This window comes from Canis lupus, chromosome 26, assembly GCF_003254725.2.
Source record: "Canis lupus dingo isolate Sandy chromosome 26, ASM325472v2, whole genome shotgun sequence".
In the NCBI taxonomy this organism is placed as follows: domain Eukaryota; kingdom Metazoa; phylum Chordata; class Mammalia; order Carnivora; family Canidae; genus Canis; species Canis lupus.
Window position 1 is genome coordinate 14,752,695 of NC_064268.1, and position 13,632 is coordinate 14,766,326.

At 41.6% G+C, this 13,632-nt stretch overlaps 1 protein-coding gene across 13 annotated transcripts in view; it reads right to left on the bottom strand.

Annotated features, from left to right (window-relative positions):
- The window catches only part of KSR2 (kinase suppressor of ras 2), a 442,470-nt gene extending 428,845 nt beyond the window's left edge, over positions 1 to 13,625 (bottom strand). For 8 of the 13 annotated variants that reach the window (XR_007406266.1, XM_049102047.1, XM_025474111.3 and 5 more), the window contains exon 1: positions 12,197 to 12,335. The gene's annotated coding sequence lies outside the window, so the exon portion shown is untranslated. Of the gene's footprint in view, positions 1 to 12,196; positions 12,336 to 13,273 lie in introns of those variants that run through there. The other 5 variants (XM_049102042.1, XM_049102049.1, XM_049102048.1 and 2 more) reach the window with 3 other exon arrangements.
- Between the last annotated feature and the right edge of the window lie 7 nt (positions 13,626 to 13,632).

A 13,632-nucleotide genomic window follows, 5' to 3' on the forward strand; every position in this document is an offset into this window, starting at 1 on the left:
ATTTAAATCCTGGTCAGCCTGACTCCAAAACTGGTACCCTTGATCACGTCTTTCTAATCCTCCTTTGCTTTTTGCTAAGGTTGGGTCTTTTTTTTTTTTTTTTTTTTTAAGATTTTATTTATGACATGGGGATCCCTGGGTGGCGCAGCGGTTTGGCACCTGCCTTTGGCCCAGGGCGTGGTCCTGGGGACCCGGGATCGAGTCCCACGTCGGGCTCCTGGTGCATGGAGCCTGCTTCTCCCTCTGCCTGTGTCTCTGCCTCTCTCTCTCTCTGTGTGACTATCATAAATAAATAAAAATTAAAAAAAAAGATTTTATTTATGACAGAGAGAGAGAGAGAGAGGCAGAGACACAAGCAGAGGGAGAAGTAGGCTCCATGCAAGGAGCCTGACGTGGGACTCCATCCCGGATCTCCAGGATCACAGATGAAGGTGGCACTAAACCGCTCAGCCACCCAGGCTGCCCAGGTTGGGTCTTTAAATTGCCAGCCACAGCCACCATCCTTCACCCTACATGCCAGCTCGGGGTAGCACAGTATAAGGGCTCTATAAATATTTGTTGGATCGAACTCTGAAAAATGTAATCCCCTGCCAGTTTCACACAACCATTAGGCCATTCCCAAATTCCCATATTCTTATTCTCACATCCAATAAACTTTTATTGGGCATTTATGTGCCTGGCGCTGGAGAAATTCAACAATGAATAAAACATGTGGCTCATTTCCAGGGAGCTCACTTTTCAGGGAGGGAGTCATGATTTTGACCTCAGAGTAATTTTTAATTTCCCTCTTTTTTTATTCTTTTGCACAATCAGCGATGAATTTGAAAACAGGAAGCGTCATTGTTATTGTTTTTGGACAATTATCTACAATTGGAACCTGAGGAACAAGAAAAGGAGGCTAGAAGTTCTTTGGAGCTTTTTTTTTCATATTAATATATATATATTTACCATGCACACACATGTAGGTAGGGGTGATTTTAGGTTTTTGTTTCCATTTTTAAAAATGGAAGTATGTTCTATATATTATTCTTATGCTTGTTTTTCTACTTAGGAATGCACAGTGGATGCATTTCTAAGCTTGCTTTCTCTTAACTGTTTCATTTCCCTATTGATATTTATCAAAATAGTTTTGAGTGTTTTCCCCAAAAACTGCCAGGATAAGAACTTCCTTTTCTTTGTGGCTACAACAACCTTGAGATCTACCTTTTACTAAACCATCTGGTGCCTTGTCCCCAGAACGGTTTTACCAAAGCTTAAATTTGAAGGTCTCTTCTCTCCAAAATGTCCCCAATACCTACAGGATAAATCCAAATCTGTGCCCGTTGGTCTTGCAGAAAGTGATTTTCAGAATCTGGCCCCCAGGGATGCCTGGGTGGCTTAGTGGTTGGGCATCTGCCTTCAGCTTAGGGCGTGATCCCAGAGCCCCAGGATCGAGTCCCACATCAGGCTTCCCACAGGGAACTTGCTTCTCCTTCTGTCTACCTATGTCTCTGCCTCTCTTTCTCTGTGTCCCCGCCCCCCATGAATAAATAAATAAAATCTTAAAAAAAAAAAAAAAGAATCTGGCCCCTAGAGCTATTCAGCCTCCCATGGTAGACCTACACGTACAACCCATGCCCTCCCCGCCCCCCCCCCCCCACTGGCTTTCTTCATTCTTAGTGGTCTTCTTGCAGACTAAATGCACTGTCTGCCTTGAATCTAGGCCTTCCAACATCCCTCTTCCCTGCCTCTCTATCTCCTGAATTCTAATCACTCTTGGAGTCTCTGCTAAAGCATCACTTCCTTAGGTTTTTTCTAGGCCCCTCCTAGCCTGGGTCTTTGTTTTATTTCCTTCATCCTGCATCATGCTAGAAATGAACTCCACGTCTGTCTTGCCTGAAATTCTCTCTGCCCCACTGGAGGGTCTGTCTCCTTCACCTGCTGAACGCCTCCCCCATGACCTCATTCCAGGCATAGCACAGTTGATGGCACATTGCAGGTGTTGATAAATGTTTGCTAAATGAGTGATAATGAATGACTCATGGGGAAATTTTACCGCTTCTGGTTAATATACAATGCGTAGGTGCAGTCTCATGTTGAATATTTGGTTCCACTGACAACGATAAAGAGAAAAATCACTTACCAAGATGAAGACATCCTAGTTTCTTTTTCAAAAGTACTTCATCTATTTTAAGAGTTGTCCTTTTCTTGTGTTTATTAGTTTATGTGTGGCTTTAATCATTGGAAACCAATTTATTTTAAATGGGTCTTTAGTAAACCAATTATCTGAAGCATTTGGGATCTGATCTTGTTGTTTGTTGTTTCTGTTGACTCTTGCTCATGGTGAATTCTTTCCTTGTGTGTTTTGTAATTTCAAACACATAGATCTTTATTTGTGGGAATCCAGTACATCTAGACTGAAGGTTTGTCCTTCCAGAGTTTGTTTAGCTCATTTCTTGGTTTGAGGGTTCCTCATAGTGTGAATTTGAACCCCAAGCCTAAATTAGTATAGTCCTATTGTGACAAATTCTAAGGGGGTATTTCTTTTTTTTTTTTTTTTTAAGATTTATTTATTTATTTATTCATGAGAAGCACAGAGAGAGAGAGAGGCAGAGACACAGGCACAGGGAGAAGCAGGCTCCATGCAAGGAGCCTGATGTGAGACTCGATCCGAGTCTCCAGGATCACACCCTGGGCTGCAGGCGGTGCTAAACCGCTGCGCCACCAGGGCTGCCCTAAGGGGGTATTTCTTTCCCACTCTGGGTCCAGAATAAAGGAAATAAGCTTCCTTGTTATCTCCCTATGTTGGCTAGATGAAATTTTCTAGTCCCTCCATCCTTTTCTCTATAAGGGTGTAGCTCTTTGAGGGTCTTTGGGTGGAGGCCACAATTCCCTTCCCCCCAAATTTTGTCCCCTGTCTTTGGGACTTTTACAACTGAAACCCCTCCCCTGATGCATGTAGACAATCCTTACCAGTTTGGTTTTCACCTTCTGTTTTTCTGACTCCTAAAGATTATTCCTGTTTTCTGGTGGTGTTATATTTTATCCAGCATTATCTAGATGATTATTAACTGTGGGGAAAGTTTTTACATTATCTAGTCCAAAATAATGTCCCCAAATGGAAACTCAGTAGACTAGTTTATATTCTTTCCCTCAGTATATGTGCATGAACCTGTTTTTTTAAGTCACTTTGTTCTCCTGTTATTTTCTGTATATTTACCACTTTTCTCCTATTCTCTTCCTACATTTACAACAGTTACATTACAGAACAAAATGCCTTAAGCTAATAATGTCTTATGTATAAACTAGACTTTTCTTCCCTTAGTATTTGGCTCCTATTACTGGTTCTTTTTCACCTCCTTTCCTAACTATCCTTTTATGTAATTTTCTAGTGAACAGGCACCAAATATAGCTAGTATCTGATCCATATGTCACCTGCTAATTTAAATGTTCTTTTCTTAAAAAAAATCTATCCCAATTTTGCAGATAAAAAAAAAAAAATCCTGAGGTCGACAAAACTGCTAGCAATGTTTCCATACATACCATTGTCAAAATGCTGGCAAATTTGGTAACATGAGGTGGCCAAGTTTTTAAAAATTCAGTACTAGTATTGCAAGTCATATTTATAATTTGAATAAAAATTCTAACTTACTTAAAACATGTTTTAGGCCTAGATAAATTTCTTTTGGCCTTAGGTCTAGGAATACATGCAGACAAGCATTTCTATTGATATACAAGTATATCAAGTGTACTTTATACAGATTATATTAGCAGCCTAGGAGTGCTTAGCAGAGGGTCTGGTTTGTAAGGCTGTTCTTTCTTACAGCTTCCTTGAAATTTCTCATTTACATCATAACCAAGTGAAAATGAGATAAGTATTGAAAAAACTACTTTTGTCATTGCTATAGTCAAGGTTACATATTAGCTAACTTATAAATAAATCACTCCCCGTGACAGAATTATTAGCAAATAAGATTGTCTATAAGCATAGCCACAAAACTTTTTCAAAAGGACTTTAAAATTTCCCGTCATTATGACAGCATTGGTTAATGAATATTCTACTTGTCTTTTCCTTTCAACCTCCAAAATGTTTCAAGAGTTAGTAAGTCCTGGGACGCCTGGGTGGCTCAGAAATTGAGCATCTGCCTTTGACTCAGGGTGTGATCCCGGGTTCCGGGACCAAGTTCCGCATCAGGCTCCTTGGGGGAGCCTGCTTCTTCCTCTTGCCTATGTCTCTGTCTCTCTCTATGTCTCTCATGAATAAATAAATAAATAATCTCAAAAAAGAAAAAGTTGGTAAGTCCCAATTTTAATAGAAAATTGCCACTGTGATGTTATCTATTGCTGCTATATAATAGACCACATCCAAATGTAATGGTGAAAAATAACAACCATTTTATTTGCTCATGAAATCTGTAGACCAGGAACTAGGGCAGGGCTCAAAGGGACAGTTCATGTGTGTTTCCCATGGTGTTAGCTGGGGTGGCTCCCTGTGGGGCTGGAGGACCTAAGATGGCCTCACTCATAGGGCTTCAGCTAGAATGGCTTGAACAACTGAGGACCGCATAGGACAGCTGGGCTTCTTTCCTTGTGGTGTTAGCTGGACTCCCTCATGTCTCTGGGGCCTTCTGGCTATCATCTGAGTTCCTGGAGTCCCCCTACCTTGGCTTCTTTCTCCAGCAGAAAAGCCTGGACTTCTTGACACAGCAGATGGTATTCCTTCTAGCTAAAGGGTAAACTTCCAGGCCTCAGCTTGGAAGTTCTGGAATGGCACTGTCACCACATTCTCTTGGTCAAAGCAAGTCAAAACCAGCCTTCAAGGAGTGAGGAAATAGAATCCAGGTGTTGAGAGCAGGAGCTGCATGCAGCCCATTGGGACAGAAGGAATGGGCAGCAACCATCTTTGCAGACAATCTACCACGGTCACCTTATTTATGTATCTTTGTATTTTTCTTTTTTTTTTTTTTTAAAGATTTTATTTATTTATTCATGAAAGACACACAGAGGCAGAGACATAGGCAGAGGGAGAAGCAACCTCCATGCAGGGAGCCTAACGTGGGACTTGATCCCAGGACCCTGGGATCACAGCCTAGGCCGAAGGCAGATGCTCAACTGCTGAGCCACTCAGGTGTCTCTTTATTTATGTATTTATAAATAACTGGTACCCATTCTGTTTATAAAGTTGTTACAAATCAAAGGAGAAGTTATCTACCATAGCTTAGTACTAGTATTGGGATAGTTTGTAGTAGTTGGGATTAAAGATGTCAAGGTATTTTCCCAATAAAATATACTTAAGGCGGGGTTTGAATGTCACTGTAGTTTTTCAGCACTTATAATTTCAAGTGAGATGGTCTTGCTTGGTTAAAAACAGTAAAGCTTAAGCTAAAGTCGCCTAGTCCTTAAGACCTAGGAGGATCTTTAGTTCATTACCTCTGCGTGTGTCTTCTCCCTGGTGGTCACATAGGAGGAGTACAGGGACACATGAATACATGATCTTGTTTTCTTGTTCTCATAACATATTGCAGGCTTGGACCAACTTTCTAATCCCACTAATTGTTTTTTTAAAGAAACAACACGATTTTGATTTTGCAAATTTTATCACACCAAGTTCTCCACAATCGGGTACACCAAGATCTTACCATTGAAACCCTTCCTGGTGTTAAGCAGATGGATAATTTTGAAATATGTACGTATGGAATTAAGTTACATGATTATCCAAATATGCCAACTATTTCCATGGCATTTGGAATTATGCAATGGAAAACGTTTCTAGTGATGCCTTTTTATGTGTTAATTTAGCAAAATTTATTCTCAATTATAATTTCAAATCACCTGAACAACAAAAGAAAATTAGAAGCTGTAGCAAAACCAAGAGCTTATTTGAATTTAGCATTAAGAAAACATTTTAGGGGTGTCTGGGTGGCTCATTCTGTTAAGTGTCTGCCTTTGGCTCAGGTCATGATCCCAGAGTCCCTGGATCAAGAAACACTTCTGGCTCCCTGTTCAGCAGTCTGCTTCTCCTTCTCCCTCTGCCTCTCCCATTTGTGTGCTCTCTGTCTCTCTCTCAAAAAAATAAAATAAAATAAAATAAAATCTTAAAAAAAGTTTTTTTAAAGAAAGCATTTTAAATTAATTGGCATAAACTGAAGATAACCCACATTTAACGAGCCAGTTCTAGTTGACATTTGCCAAAATATGACATACTGAATATGTTGTTTTTGTCCAATATCCCTTAAAAATTTAAGAAAAAAATTAAAGCAGAGGGTACAAAATAATTTACTCCCATGAAATTCAGGAAACTTTAATTAGATACCCCTTTAAGAAAGGAAATTTGCTTTCATTAATTTTTTAAAAATCTGTACTTTAAATGACCTTTAAATTTTAAGACTTTTTCAAGACACAATTGTCCAATCTTCATATTAATGAACATGCCAGATATTCTAATTTCCTGCACATTTGCCAAGTATCTTCAGTTTGGAATAAGATTGATTTCTAAGCTGCCTCGCTTTAAAAACAACAACAACAACAAAACTTTCTCTTAAGTTGAAAGGATTTTTTAAAATTTTTATTTATTTATTTAAAAGATTTTATTTATTTATTCATGAGAGACACACACACAGAGAGAGAGAGAGAGAGAGAGAGAGAATGGCAGAGACACAGGCAGAGGGAGAAGCAGGCTCCATGCAGGGAGCCCGACGTGGGACTCGATCCCAGGTCTCCGGGATCAGGCTCTGGGCCGAAGGCAGTGCCAAACCGCTGAGCCACCTGGGCTGCCCAAGAATTTTTAAAATATATTTTGAACATCTAGATCTTTGGAACACTTAAAATATCTTCAAGTTTAAAAATTCTTCACATTGACTTGGGGAACCCTTGGTTCTTCAATTTTCAGTATTGCTCTCTTGTTTTATTTTTCAGTATTGCATTTATTTAAAATAAATGTATTTTGGGGCACCTGGGTGGCTCAGTGGTTGAACGTCTGCCTTTGGCTCAGGTCATGATCCCAGGGTTCTGGGATGGAGTCCTGCATCAGCCTCCCCACAGGGAGCCTGCTTCTCTTTCTGCCTAGGTCTCTGCCTCTCTCTCTCTGTGTCTCTCATGAATAAATAAATAAAATCTTTAAAAAACAAATAAATAAAATATGTATTTTTTTTTTATCACATTGCCATTGAACTTGGGCCAGATGCTTTGAAAGAGTGAGTTTAGGGAGATTGGAGGAACAGGACGAAATGTCTATAAATAGCAGTTCTTTGTATAGCATCTACTGTATAATAAAGTGTTGTGTAACTCTGCCATGCAACGTAAATAATGATAGTAATTTGCATTTTCTTATTACTATTCGTCCTTGAATTGAATCTGCAGTCTTTTGCCAATATTAAGGTCTATTTCTTACTTCACTACATCCCCCCCCCGGGGTCCCTGCTATGATGAGAGAGGGGAGAGAAACAGTCCCCTTGTTTTGCAACACAGACTGTACAACAGGTACACACCAACTGCTTTTTGCCTCGTGATTCTGTTGCATAGACCCAAAGGCAGTGTGGTCTATGGCTGGACCTACTAGACAGAGCCAGGATAATGTAACTACACTTCCATCCACTGCTTATGAACACCTTTTCCTCTTTTTTAATCAAGATGGCCCTAGAGATTCTAGCCCAGGGCAATTATGCTGGACTCAAACTGGAAGGAATCAGGAAGACTCTAGAAGAAATATTTTTAAAATTTCATCAGCCCAGAGGGCCTATTATTAGTATGACTGAGAAATTAGCTGGACTTACTTTCTACTGCAGACTCATCACAAAAAAAACTCAGGTTTTTTGTTTTGTTTTGTTTTCTTTTCTTTTCCCCAAGCAATTAAGCCTCTGAATCCTGGAGCATTGGGTTTGCCCAGCTCAGGGGAGCTTAGGTGCCTTGAAACTTTGGGACTTGGAGTTGAATTATCAAAATGCTAGGCGCTTAGCAGAGGAGAGGTGGGAGTGTACTGGAGAGACCAGTGGCCCTACTCTCTGAAGAATCCCACCCTAAAGATGCAGAACAGCGGTGAGGAGCAAGATGGTGGGAGAGAGATACATTATGTGGTATCTGGGGCTTCTCGGCTGAAATCTGCACACCAGCTGCTTGGAGACCTTGTTAAAATGCAATTCTGATTCAGGAGTCCTGGATTGGGTCCAGAGATTCTGCATTTCTAACAGGCTCCCAAGGAGTGCTTATACTATTGGTTCTGGAACCTCACTTTGAGTTAGTAAGCAGGCGAGGAGGAGAAGGTGGAAGAATTTCAGAGGAGGGGCACAGGGAAGTCTAAACCTCTAACTTTAGGACAAAGAGCGTCTATTCCAACAGACTACAGGAAAAACTGAAGACTAAAAGCCCTTCCTCAAATGTTCCGGCCCATTTCCCCACAACCTCTCAGCCTTCTTGGATGACGCCAGGCAAGGGAAGGGACCCAACTCCCACAGAATGAATTTCCAAACTCCCTTGGCTTGAGGAAGAGACAGTGGAGGACTTGGAGCCACATATTTAATTTAGAAAAATTTTAAAATGTGAATTTTTTTTGAGCCCCTGGAGAAAATTGATATGAATCACACTCTCAGTCTCAAACTTAAAGCATATCAGATTCAGGAATAAAAAAAATAACCATTTCTTAGTTATTCAATAACACACATTAGGGGATGATGAATGGATTTCCCTAAACTCTGACATGGGGCATTTTGAGGCTTCTGACAAGAGAAAGTCACTGAAGGGGAAACATGTCCCCAAGGATTTATGTCCCTTATCAGTCTTTGATTTTGCTGTGGTCACCAAAGAAGATGGTCCTTCCTCTACACAAACTCTTCAAATTGCCCTTTGGGATTTTTTTTTCCTTCTTCAAGTCCTTGTTCTTCATTTAAACATGATTTCACCAGTATAAACATGCTCAGGAGAAAGACCCACTTTGATTTTCTTCTGCCAGCATCTTCCAAAGATAGCCTCGCATCCCTTTCTCTCATAAGAACAAATCTTAAAAATAAACTAAGGCAGTAAGTGCTGTGTCTAAAGCCAAGTTTGTTCCAAAGCTGAGAGTAATAAAATCCAGGGCTCCCTTTCCCTAATTCAATTTAAGAGCAAATGTCTTTCGTTGGTAATTTTGTTTGTAACTTCTGATCCTGCCATCTCTAGGACCTGCTGTTTTATTAAAGCATTTCCAAATCTGGTTCTGATTACATAAGAAAAGTTTGTGCCTATGCTCATGAATGTCACAATTCGCATGGAGATACCAGCTTGATTTACCCTTAATTCCCCCAGATTCTTGCCCAGATTCTTACCCTTAATCTAGGCAGAGGGTAAGAAGGGATAATTCCATCTTTTGCCTGGTCATCTGTACTTGAGAAAGAAAAAGTCACAAAGTGATCCAACATATGTTCCTGACCAGATTTTTTTTTAATTAGTTGTCAATATTTAACATACAGTAGGGGCAGCCCTGGTGGTGCAGCGGTTTAGTGCTGCCTGCAGCCTGGGGTGTGATCCTGGAGACCCCGGATTGAGCCCCACGTGGGTCTCCCTGCATGGAGCCTGCTTCTCCCTCTGCCTGTGTCTCTGCCTCTCTCTCTCTCTCTCTCCCTGTGTCTCTCATGAATAAATAAATAAAATCTTTTAAAAAATACAGTAATTTCACAGAAAAAAATCTAAATTTATGATTTGCCTTTAAAAATCCTAAATTCTGAAAAAAATAAAATAAAATAAAAAATCCTAAATTCTGGCAACATTTGGCAGCCATCCCTCATAGCTGGATACTGGCAAAGTGGATGTTTGTGATCTTTTGTCGCCAGCATCTGACCCCTCTCCTATATTCAAGAATGTCCTCAGTTCACAAGTCTTGGTGGGAGGCAGACATTAGTCCTTGCCATTCAAGCTCTGTATCAGGGACTTGCTAGCATGCAGCCCCAGCCTGGACAAGCAGGCATATCTTCCCAGACTCGAAATGGGGTGCTAGTTTCAGTTAGCATCCAGGGAAGGAATGGGTGAATTCTTTCCGACAGTGGAAATGGTGAAAGCAACATCCAGTTTCCAGGGGCAGCGAGGGGGCAGGGGCCTCTGAAGGTCGGAAGCAGCTACACTTTCCTTACTGGTTGGTTCCGTGGTGTAATTTGGACTATGGTTTCAGTTCCTTGGCCTGTCTTTGTCCCATTTTCCAAGTCGGGGTCTCCAGCCTTCTGATGGATAGTGAGCCAGCCAATATTTTGTTATAGCATTCCTTTTCTGCTTAAATCTTCCATCCATCCCTCTTGCTTTAGATACTAACTCCCAGGCTGCTTAGACACAGGTGAGCTTGTAATTTTGGTCTCTTACCTCTTTCTCTTTAAAGTGACAAAATCTTTCTCCTGGGAGAAAGGCGAAAGACCACTCAGAACAAGCTTCCACAAAGTTCGTAAGAAGTTGTTTCCCAGAGGGCCCGCCCCCTCCTCCCCTTCCATCTCATTAGGCAGAACTGGGTCACATGCTCACCTTTATGCAAATCAGGGGACTAGGATTGCTGTGATCGGCTCAGGATGGGCCCTAGTTCGACTTGGGTTGACTCTCATCACCTGGGAAGCTTTTTTAAACTGCCAAGGCTTGGTCCCACTCCCAGAGGCCAAGTTTAATGGGTCAGACTGGATCTCAGGTATTGGAATTTTGTAAAATCCTCAGGTGCTCTTAATGTCATCTCTCAGTCTAGGCCAGCCTCCTACCCACGCCCATTTTACAAATGCCAATACTGAGGTCCAAAGACGTATTAAGTAACTTGCCCAAAGGACTATACCTCCGATTAATTCAATTAATAACAGAAACAAACAAAACCATACACACACACATTAAATGGACACCTCTGTTTTTCCAGAGTATGCATGTGAGCACCCATTCTCATTCTTAGAAAGTGAAGTGATGGGGACCTCAAGGACTGAGAAACAGTAGATCTCAAGGACTGAGAAACAGTGGAGGGGAGGGCAGTGGTTCTCAAACTTGAGTGCATCAGAATCCCCTGGAGGGCCTGTTACAGCACAGATGGCTGGGCCCACCCCCAGAGTTTCAGATTCAGTGGGTTTGGGGTGAGGAGAAGAATAATTAACATTTCTAACAAGTTCCCAGGGGATACACCTGCTGCTGCTAGGCCAGGGACCACACTAGCTTAGTGGCTATCAGTCTGGGCTATAGGATCACACAAAAGATCCGGTTGTACCCCTTACATCAAGTCACAAAACCTACTAAATTTTTGGGCAAGTGACCTAACATGTCTATGAAATGGGATTAATGACAGTGGCTTAGGCTTATCTTGACAACTGAGTACAATAAATGTAAAGCAAAGCACTTAGAATAGTGTCTGGCCCATCATAACTGCCTAATGAATATTAGCTATTATCATTCATTCATTCATTTATTCATGGAACAATTATTAACTAAGTGTTTCCTTTGAGCCAGGCACTGTTCCAGGCACCAGGTGTACAGAGGTGAATAAGTCAAAGCCTTGCCTCCCAGTGAGCTTACAATCCATTGGGGAGGCACACAATACATGACTTTGTAAATATAAAATATGTCACACAGAAGAATTCTACATCCCAAGCTGACTGAACAAGCAGGTGCACACAGAGTTTTACAAGAACTTTGTTCAGTCTCACTCATATCTTCCAGCTCAAGGAGGTAGTGGTATGTTTCTTTCTATTGCAAAGACCCCTTAGCAGAATGGCTATCTATATGTCAATTATATTTGTATTTATGTAGGCTTTAAAATATTTTTACATTATATATGATATATGATTTAGTTTTATACATTACATCAATAACATAATTCATATTATATTTTGTATTTTAAAATATTTTATATTTTTATATTCATATATATTCATTTTATATTCACATATATATATTCATCTTTTTTATATCCTAGGAATTGGCTGACATGATGTGGGAGGCCAAGAAGTTCCAAGACCTGCTATCTGCAAACTGAAGACTCAGGAGAGCCAAGCGGTGTCATTCAGTCTGAACCCAAAGGCCTGAGAATCAAGAGTGCTGATGCCTGAGGGCAACAGAAGATGGATATCCCAGCTCAAAAAGAGCAAATTCACCCTTGCTCTGCCTTTCCATTCTATTCAGGCCCTCAGTGGATTTTGATTCCCCCAGAACTGGTGAGATAATCTTTACTCAGGCCACCGATTCAAATGCCAAATTCTTTCAGAAACACCCTCAGAGACACAGCCTCCAAATATTTTACCAGCTTCCTGGGCGTCCAGAGTCCAGTCACGTCAACACATAAAACCGACCCTGGTGGGCATCGTCACACCAGCCAATTCTTGAGTAGGCTTTTGCTTGAGAGGAAACATTTGAAACACAAATAGGGTGGGTGGAAAGTGCTAGAAGGGAAGAAGAGAGTAAAGTGGCCATGTACCAGATGCCACACATGTGTTACTTGATTCTCGAGACACCTTTGGAGTAGAGGTTATTAGACTAGAAGAGAGGCAAGCTGCCCAAAGCTAAGCAGCAAAGTGGCACACTAAGGGCCTCAACAACCAGAGTTAGAGTTAGCCACAGTCATACTACAAACCACATCTGACCGCCCTCCCCACCTTCTTCTGAGTCTATAGGCAGGGGCTAGTGTGAAGCATAGTCACCATCATGTATTTGCCCAACTGTCCCTCTACTCTGTTCCTGGGGCAGGTGCCAGTGATGTAATAAGATGCAAGGAGCGGCTACTTAAAAAAAATTTTTTTTTTAATTTAAGGGAGAAGGAAAAGCAGACTCCCTGATGAGCAGGTAAATGACGCAGGGCTCAATTATCAGGACCTGAGGTGAAAGCAGATGGTGCTTAACTGGCTGAGCCACCCAGGTGGCCTAGGAGTAGCTACTTCTGGCATCTGTACACTCCTGACTCAGGCCAGCCTCATGTCTTCTCCCTTCTCTTCCTCATGTCCTTCTCAACATGTTAAAAAAATAACAACAAACAACTTTATTATGGATAAAGCATGTGATCTGTAATATGTAATACATATTGCTGGGAAATACAGATCAGCAAAATAGAAGAAAATAAAAGTGCTCCATAATCACCTCATTGCAGAAAAAATTTCAATACTGGTTCTCCTATCTTCAGATCACAGGGTCCCTGTCCTCCATGTTTGGTAACTAGCGCTTTCCAGTCACACACATTAACCTAACTGGAAGTTTATTTTTTGTTTTTCACTGGGGTTGCTTCCGGAACTTGGTTCTCTAGATTTTGTTGGGCGAGGGGCATGGATTTGGGAGGTAAATTGGAGTTGTGTGTGTTTGGAGTTGTTCATCAATTCGAAGTACTCACCTCCCAGCTTTGGGGCCAAAAGGTTTTTTGGAGTCTTTTTTCCTAGGGAATCGCGGTTGTTTTATCCTCGGGTTTGTTTGTCTTGTTTTTTAGGGCTGGACGCTCTCTGTTCCTCTGAACGGTGAGGGTTTGAACTTTGCTGGTAGCTGGAATTGGCTCTGGCCGTGACACTTAGTTTGTAAAGACGACTGGCGGCTGCAGGGGATGGCCTCGCCTCTCTAGCTTCCCGGGTTCCCGGGGCCCGGGAAGCTCCGTCGCGCGCGCGGGAGGGCAGCGGGGGCTGGAAGGGCGGACTCTGAGGGAGGCGTGCGGCCGGCGCCTCCCGGTAACCTGGTAACCGACCCCTTGGCAACAGAGAG